Source organism: Haliaeetus leucocephalus, unplaced genomic scaffold, assembly GCF_000737465.1.
Source record: "Haliaeetus leucocephalus isolate CR32 unplaced genomic scaffold, Haliaeetus_leucocephalus-4.0 Scaffold92, whole genome shotgun sequence".
NCBI classification, from domain to species: domain Eukaryota; kingdom Metazoa; phylum Chordata; class Aves; order Accipitriformes; family Accipitridae; genus Haliaeetus; species Haliaeetus leucocephalus.
The window spans coordinates 1,660,884-1,670,195 of record NW_010972528.1 but is presented as its reverse complement, the minus strand read 5'-3'; the positions used below and the strand labels follow the sequence as shown (position 1 = coordinate 1,670,195).

Genomic DNA, 9,312 nt, shown 5'->3' with positions numbered 1-9,312 from the left:
CCCCCCCTCCGCCCCGGCCCCGCGTAGAGCCGCGCCCGGCCGAGGCGTCTCCCCGCGCCGCCCGCTCGCTACTCGAGGCCGCGGCTGCCGCGCGGCCTAGAAGGAACAGCTGCTCTTACCCGGCGGGCTGCAGCGGGAAGGGAAGGGAGGCAGGCCCGGCCCCCTCGCTCCGCCGCCCGGCCTCGCTACGGCCGCTCCTCGCCGCCCTGCCCTCTCCTCAGTGGGGCGCCGCAGGCACCTCCCCCCGGGCCAGGAGAGCTTCTGCTTATGTATTTATTTATTTATTAAATAAATACGGCGGGTTCTTTCAGGGGCAGAAGACCTGGTGAGTCACCCATCCCTGTTACTGCTGGGAGAGGGTGAGGAGCAGCAAGGGCCTGCATTCCCCGAGCAAAGGCTGCTCAGGCAGGGCAGGAGGCAGGTCACCTGTTTGAGGCCATTTCATTCACAGGAGCTAGGAAGCAGGCTGCTTTTCACCAGAAGACTCAGCTCATTTGAGCTGGCTAGCTTTTTCAGCGGCTGGGGAGGGGGGGAGCAGAAGAACCACCTCCCATCAGTAGTGCAGCCTAAAAGAAATAAGAAATATTTGTAGAAGTTATTCAACTAGCACTTACCACACAGTAATAGTTACAGGTTGCTCACAGAAAAACCAGGAGGAAGGCTTCATTGGGATCTGCTAACAGTCCATTGGTGAGGAAGGACCGGGGCTCAGCACCTTGCATCTTTTAACTGAAAGACTTGGGACATCTGCCCTGCAGACACAGCTGACCAAGGAGCAGAGCCAGAGCAAAGCACCATCATCTTCCAGGCCTACAGATGCCACATCTCAAGACACACTCTCCAGGCCAGCGACCATCTCCAGAGTCAGTAGTGATGCTCCTCAAGGGTTCACTTTGGCCTCTGTAACCCACAAGCAGATACTTAAAGACAACTCTTGCACATGGTAACCCATTTTGCTGCCCTTTCTAAATCCCCAGGAGACTTGTTGCACCCAACTTGGATTAGCAGGAGGCAAGAACCTTGAAATATTAACAGAGCAATAATGAGCAGAATCAAGCATCTAGTGCAACATCCCTGGAAAGACACATGCACTTTCTAGACAGCAAAACAGCATCTAATCTGCAAGCAGAGACAGGAAGGTCAAAGCAGATTAATTACTACAGCAGACAGAGGGTGCAAGCTGCTCTCGAGGTTTAAATATAGTGGGCATTTTCTTCTACGCAGGTTAGGCAATGAGGCACTTGCCGGCCCATTTGGGAACAAACAGCCAACGATGTAGCATGAGTTAGCAGAAACCCTTCTGGTTCAATGCCAGGCTTGGTGCTATTGACTTTTGCACTCTCACATATTTCTCCTTGATGAAGCACAATCCAGCCCTAAGCCAGAAGTAGTTTTAGCACAGAAATTCAGTGCTATGAGTACAAAGCACTCCAGAAGTGATAAAACTAGGAAAAATTTTACTAGAGACTCAGTAATTCATAGAAAGCTTGACATGTCCATCTTAAGTATATAATAATAATAACATACAGGTAAATGATCTTTTCTCCTGCTCTACATACATTAGAGAACTGAAAAGTCATATAAAACTATGAACAGAGAACCTCCCTCTCCCCTTTTAAGCTACTTACTTGTTTTCTAAAATGAAACAATATTGCTACAAAACAGAAAAAGCCTCAAGTATAGAAAAAACACCATGCTACCTGTAAACATGATACAGAACTAAAACTTGCTCTTTAAATCCCTTAAAAAAAAAAATGCTTTTTTAAAGCTAAAATTGCCATATTCACCCCAATAAGCACTATAACAAAAAGATATCAGCTACCTCATCAGAAAGAAGCTTTATCCAAGATAAAAGAAATTAGGGGTGGATGGAAGATTTATATGTATGTCTGCAATGCCTCTTCACCCTTTGATTGGCCTGTTTGAAAATCACTTTCCAATCAATCAACATCTTTGGCTACTTAAAGATGGGAGGGAAAGCTGGGGTAAATTAGTTAATGCAGTTGAGCAGTTAGTGAGGTAGGTAGCTGAAGGTATTGTTGGTTTTCCAGTGTATGTTGTGGTCTTTATTTAAATTTGATTGTATCAAGTATGTAGGAATATCATTGTTAATTTTTTTTTTTCATGCTTACCCTAGATAAACTTCAAGCTACTGAAATGTAAAAGGCATGTTATAGTCCAAAATGTTTTCTTTTTGTAGTAAAAACTAACCCATCATTCGTTTAGTTTTGGCTTTCTCTCTAATATTTCTAGTGATACTGTGATGTTTTAATTATGTTCCTTTTGTTATTCTTGCATGCTCACACAACAAGCATAAGACTTGCAGTGACTGAGTTCTGTGGACAACAGGTTATTTAAATTATTAAATTTGTTTCCTTTTTGATCTTTTTCTTAAATCTTTAACATTACTTTTAAAATCCCCTTTTTTCTGTTCTGGAATTCTGAACTGTTGGGATAATACCAGCAAGACAGCAACTACAACTCAGTATGTGGGGTAAAGTGGTAAGTTAGTAAGTCTTTTACTACAGCTGGTAGTTTTTTTGTCTCACTATCTGCTGGATTACTGAAGGTAAGGATCTCCCAAAATACAAGGAAGAACTATTCATTACTGAGCTTGCAACATTCCAAGATTCCCAGCTAAAAGAAATATAAGCAAATAGCATGCTTAAGAAAAATATGATGCTTCTTCTGAAATAAAACCTTTAACCCAGCTTGTGAGTTTTGTTTTCCTCCTATGTTTTCCCAAATCTCTTCAAGTTAAAGCAGAAATTCAAGTAGATACTTGTGTCTTATGCTAAATAATCTCTTTTTCTATCCATGCGAGACACTCACAATGGGAATGTAGCACTTTCTTCCTGGTTTAGTCCTGCTTTTGTGGAATTAATCTTCTATTAGCTGATCTTTTCCCTATCAGATCATGAGATGTGTGCACAGCTGTGGCACCAAAAGCCCCAACCAGAAGCATCTGTCTTTAAAGGAACATTGTACAGTTAAACATTGGGAGTTAAACATCTGATTAAGAACAGAGTAGTCTTGTTTATGCCTCTGACTTTTTTATTAGCCAAAATAGCAAAATGCGTATATAGTATAAGCATGCTATGTGATGGAGCTGAGGAGTGTTGCTGGAGTGTTTGGGAGCTCTTTTAATCATATTGGATATGCAAGAAGGCTGCTGGGAGGGCTATGCTGAACCCTGGAAGAAACTTCATAGGTTTGACACTGCACCCAGTACTTCTCACCCTGCTTCTAAAGATCAGCCCCACAAATGTGTAATTTTGCCTCACATCTCACCATGTTTTTAGTTATCACTGTGCAGGATGCAATATGTTTGTAAGATAAGGAGATAGCATTGGTCTTTCAAAAACAGGCAGGTAACAGCTTGCTTTTTTTTTTTTGTAAAAGCGTAGAGCAAACTTTCAAAGCTGAAGGAAAGATTTACGGGGATACTTTTAGCTAATAGTTTCCCCACAGGGATTTGCAAAGGCACATCAGTTGCACAAATCCCACCTAGCTTCAGTCGTCTTGAGATCTTTAGAGGATCTTGCTGCATACTTATCTGTAGGTCTGGCTGTGCCAGTGTGTTTTTCAAGCTCTTTGTGGGCAGTTCTAGAGGAATACTTTGGATTAAAACTGAAAGGCCACCATGGGGGCTCCTGAAGGGCTCAGCTGTGACTTCTGTGCTGGGATTATGTTATGATCTGTGTAACCTGAGTCCATGCCAGGAGGAGGCAGCCATCCAAATGGGACCGTGAGGTTAATGCTGCCGATTCACCTGGAGCCAGTTGCATGTATGGCTGAGCCCTCTCTGACAGTTGAGAGGTGGGACTGTTAAGAAGCCCTTGCTATCTCGCACCCTTTGAGCCCCATTTGGGGCTGTGTCCCATATTTTACATCTTGTGGCTCTCGGCTATATCAAGAAATGGGTGTGTGGTGCGTGATGCTGGGAAGGCTGGTTGCCCTTAGTGTAGTGACTTTGCATGACCTTGGGGACCAGTCTGTAAGGGCTCTTGTTCTGCTTCTGGCTTGCAGTCCGAAGTCAGGCAGGTTTGCATTTCACTTTCCTCACTGGAGGAATTGCAGTCACAGTCTGCTACAGTGAAAATGAGTTGTGAGACTTCATGTATAATGTAGACAATTATTAAAATGATCTACAGTTGTCTAAACTATGCTTTGTTACAGAAAAATCACTGAAATGGAAATTAAAAGGAAAAAACCTATAGACTATTCAATATTGCGGTATTATTGCACCACAGATGAGATCATGAGGAAGCATTGATCCTCTTGGGACAGCATAAATACATCCTGATGGACCATGGCTACAAGGGAGATAGTACATTCACCTGCTGACCTCTAGAAAGCAGTGTTTTCCAAAGAGGGGTTTTAGGCAAACAGGAACATCGTCCTGGAGACCAGTGAAAGGTCTGCCCTTGAACTCCACTCTGTGAAAGTATTATTGATTATTGAGAGAAAACCAGGTCACAGAACAGAATAAACTTTGGTCCTGTGTGGTCTCAATACAGGTAAGTGTCCTTGCCAGTGAAAAGTCGTATTCTTCCTATGGACAAGCATACTTGGAGCTCCAGGCCAGCAGTTGGCTGTGATGCCAGGATATGAACTGTATTTACCTGTGTTGAATACAGGAATATATCTATTTTCAAGAATCATTAGTGATACAGACTGCTGTGTAGTACCATTTAACTACTTGAGAATTGTTTTTCTTCTGTGACAGGCCTGAAAGCATTTCTTCCTTCTTCCTTATAATTTTCAGTTCTTTTTTCAATTTATTTTATTGTAGAAGTTATTTGTATTTATTGTAGGCCAGAGGGGTATCTGGCCTTTTGTAGTCTTTAGTCCACCAGGATCCATGGTTTATTTCCCACTTACCCTCACTAAAGTGTTGTTGCAGCCCTCCACTATGTTCTCTCCGGAGCTCTCCAATATTTCTGCCTGCCTCAAAGCACTTTCACAGCACACAGCCCATCCATTCATCCCCTGATGTACATCCCATTCAAGCCTGACGTACCACTGATCCCTGGTTGCGCTCCTTCTATCGTTTCAGAAAGTACAACTCCCTTCAAATCCCCACATGATCCTTTTCTTTATACCCTGTCTCTACTGAGTTCCTTGACACAAGCACTTTCACTTCCGCAAAATCCCATGGCCACAACTCCAGCCTTATTCTTTAGTCTTCGACACCTCTCCTAGAGCTAGAAGTTGGAAATGTTGGCTGGTCTTAGGACATCTCGGCTCTTTTCCTCATTTCTGTGGTATTGTTTGTTCACGGATTTGGTCAAGCTGCTTTCCTTTCTGCCTGAGACTTATAAAGGTGGTGAGTTTTTACAGAGCTAGCATACAATTTATGAACACCATGTCTGCTTCCCTGCCAGTGAACATAATGCAACCCTTTACATTAACTGATCTCCACCTGAAAAGCCTTTTTCCCCCACTGCCCTTGCAGGAGGCCTGTCCAGAGCTCCACATTTTGGGTAGCTAGAAGCTGTTTTCTGACATCTAGCCTAACTGAACGTGCATGTCCCCAGCTCCCTGGTGCCTGTCTTAAGTTTCTGTATCTCTCCTGCCTCGGTGGCAACATTTGCAAGCTGTCATCGGAGCATTGCTTAGTTTTCATTTTGCTCAGCTAACCATGACAAGCTTTTTGAGCGTCTCATTTTGTTTCCCTGGTCATCCCTTTTCTGCGTTCCTGATGGTCAGAGGTCTCTCTCCTGCCAAGCAGCACACACATCACTTCAGGCAGATCTTCCTTGAGATTGCTATTAAAATGATCCGTAGGGGAATAACTTTTCTGGTATGTAATTTGATTTTATTTACCTTCCAGGGGCTGTCTAGGATAGCCAGTGTACAAACAAATGATGAGTTTCCCAAACAATGAGTTTCTAAATTGCTGCGAAAATCCTGATTAGTTCTTTTAGAGTATGTTTAGTAACTTTTTTAATCAAACCTGGAACCTGCACTTCAGGCAATCGGCAGAAAAGCAAAACCTTTGCAGGGTTTATCCATTTTACATTCTTCCAAAACACTGAGGCAGAGTCCTAGCTTTTCTAAGTACAAGAAATTAAGGAAAAATGCCCCCCAGACAGAGATAAAGTTGAGCACTGCACCCATGGCATGGTAGTGCCTGTAGGACTTCGCTGGGGAGACGCTTTCTCCTGGACTGGGCTGACTTAAGTTGTCTCCACTGTGTAGACACCCTGGTAATCTTTCTGCAGCTCAGTTCCCTTTCCCAAAAGGGTGATGTGCGGTACACGTGAGAAGACTACAAGATAATTGGATGCTGTGATAATGTGAGCACACAGGGAAGTGGCACACTCACCCTAAAGCATTAATTAAATGTTTTGATAAAATGCTTGCAAAATACTTTGCAACACTTCTTTAGATAGAAATTGCTGTAGGAATGTAAAGCATTGTTATAAAATTATTTCTGGTGATTATATCTGCATCCCATAGCAGTTGAAGTTCTAGCTACAGAAACAGGACTTGAATGACACCCAAGTCAGTAAAATCAGGATTATAGATACAATTTGCTGCAGACACATACATACAGAAAGAGTAAGAGATAACTGAGATGCTTTCAGGATGGAAGACTGTCAATACTCTTTCTTAAGGATTATGCAATCTGTTCAATAACTTTTTTTTTTTTTTATAAATCTGCTTTGGAGTACTTGTACAGGAACTGAAGCTTAATTATCCTCTCTACAGTGTTATTGGCATGAATGCCCTCAATGCCTAAATTATTTTTTTTCTAGTAGGGCGAACCTTTATCTAGTACTTGTCCAGCCAATGCAGCATTGCAGGTTAAAACTCAAGTAATTTTTGTTGCTGTTAAATAACAGCTACTGCAGAAAGATAGATAAAATGGTCCCTTTTTGATAATCCTGTTTTCTGTGTAAATCCAAACTAGGGAGGAGATTGTCTTAGATGAGAACAAATTGGGAAGAGCTCTCAGGCTGTCTGATCTCTCTTGTCTGCTTTGCAAAAAAGAATCAGATTAATGAATGTAATCAGATTAAGCCTAAAGAAGGGAACATATCTGGGGGGCATCAGAACTCTGCTGATACCAAAGAACTGTATGGAAAATTAGCATTAAGGGCCTAACATTGCTCTACCATTTCATTTGATGGGAGCAAATAATGGCTTTCAAAGAAGTCCTGAGTGCTGGCAAAAAGAGCATGGATTTCCAGAGGGCAAAAAGACTTGAGGGAGCTGGGAAGTGGCTCTAAGACCCTGGCTTTAGGCAGATGTTGCTTGAGGTGACGGTGACTTGCGCGGTCCTTTGGCACATTGGCTGGTGAAGGAAGGCAAGCAGTGTGAGGCCTTTTTAGACACACGGTTTGATGCAGTTAAATCTACCTAAAACCATCTCTGCTATCAGCCTACTGTGTTTTGTACAGAAAAACGATGCTGAAGGGAAAGACAAATATACACTAAAGAGGCAGAGACAGAGATGGCTAAGACAGACAAGGATGAGAGAGAATGACAAAAAGGAGATATATCTGAAAAGGAGGGGGATCATGGTAAAAACAGAATGAGAAAGAGGGGATAGAAGTGAAGATCATAGAGCAACTTTAGGTCCTTAATGCTGATTTTCCACTGCCCCCAGCAAACTGAAAGCAGGGTGCACCATGCCAGTGCAGCAATGTACCACTGATTGCTGGAGTGGCAGCATGCGTACCCGCTGATCTTTGTAGAAGAGGCATTTTAAGTTTTTGAAGAGAAAGTAAACAAGAAGTGGAAGTATGAACATGAGAAAGAAAGGGAGAAGGTCAAGAACTTGAGGGGAAAGGGTACTTACAGTTTCTGTTCTGATCCATTTTCTGTTTCTTGAGTGCCAATTGTATCTCAACAAATACCTGTTATCAACAGCACTTGCTGCTACACATGATGCCTAAATCCTGCTGGTTGTTATGGACTCACAGCCTGTGCTGGAATCACGGGCGACATTGTACATTTCTGCTTTCCAACGTGAAGTATCTCTCTCTCTAAAAATGCCCAGGTTTTCCTGCCTACGTTTATTACCTCATTTGACTTTCAAGTTCTCTGAGAGAGTTTCCTGGGGGAACCAAGGGAATGTTTGATGTGGGGTCTCCAAGACCAAAAAGCAAACATGAATAATAATAAATATTATTAGTAAGAATAATAACAAGTAATAAGAAATACTATGAGACCTGAAACTGGTGTAGCCCAATTTTCTAAGGTTTTTTTTTGCCTGGCTGATTTGTCTAGGAATTGACAAGCTCTGATTAAGGTTTTCTCCCTTCTTGGGATATTTATAAATTCTATTCCCCTGTGACCTTTCTTGATCTGGTAAGTTATGAGTGCCTATTGTAGCTGTAGCCTTCTACCTGGGGCACATAAAATCTCTACTCATCACCAATTTTCATACCTTTTTTTTGGCATTGGATTGTCTTGGAAACATCTATGGCTCTGTAAAATGTGGTTCACATCAGTTGTCGGGATCAGACGCTGTTACATGGACAGACCCATATGGCAAGGTTGCTTTAAGCTTTATTTCCATATAAAATGGAAATAATAAATAAAATTGGAGGGGTAGATGGTGGGGGCCCTGAATTTTTTCCTGTGTCTTCCATAATATAATCATCTGAACAGAGGTTTGGCATATCTCAAGGCACTATTTCCTTTTCAGATGGGTGAGGCAATTAAATGTGAACAAAAAAAACCAGGGGGGAGCTAATGGGATGTTGCCTCTGGTAGCCATGAAAGAACAGGAAGAGAATGATGTGAGATACGGAAAAGTCTCGTTGGTTGTTGCAATAGTAGGTGGTGCAGTTCATCTCGCAGAGTCTGCACGCTCCCAGTGAGCTCATGCCATGCTCCCAGGGGGTTGAATTGTAAAGGAGCAGGTGACTCCAGCTGCTAGCTGGTTCCCAGTTGATGCAAGAGTGTGCAAATCTATGCAGATCCACTGTCAGCTGCTCCTCTCTGGGCAGCTGCTGGAAAGTTGTGTGTGCGCACATGAACTTTCTAGGCTTAATCTGCATTATGAAGTGTGTGTGTGCACGTGTAAGCTTTCTGCAGAGCTCTAGAGCATATGTGTCATGACCATGTGTGTCATGTGAGACCAGAAAAGCAGATGTCCTGAACATGCCCCTCCTACTCAGGGATTAGAGATGCTCAGGGGAAAGCAGAGGGAAGCTGGGACACACCGCCCTGACTCACTGCCAGAGACAGCAGCAGCTTCTGCAGGTTCAATGGGCCTCTGCTCTTTGGTCAAATAAAACTCTGCAGCTCCATTTCCAGCAACCGTCCCCTTTCGGTTAACCAGAGAGGAGGAGG

The 9,312-nt window shown here is 42.9% G+C and overlaps 1 protein-coding gene across 1 annotated transcript in view; it reads right to left on the bottom strand.

Annotated features, from left to right (window-relative positions):
• Positions 1-205, bottom strand: part of CMTR2 (cap methyltransferase 2) — a 6,307-nt gene extending 6,102 nt beyond the window's left edge. The window contains exon 1 of the mRNA XM_010584017.1: positions 120-205. The gene's annotated coding sequence lies outside the window, so the exon portion shown is untranslated. The remainder of the gene's footprint in view (positions 1-119) is intronic.
• Positions 206-9,312: the final 9,107 nt, after the last annotated feature.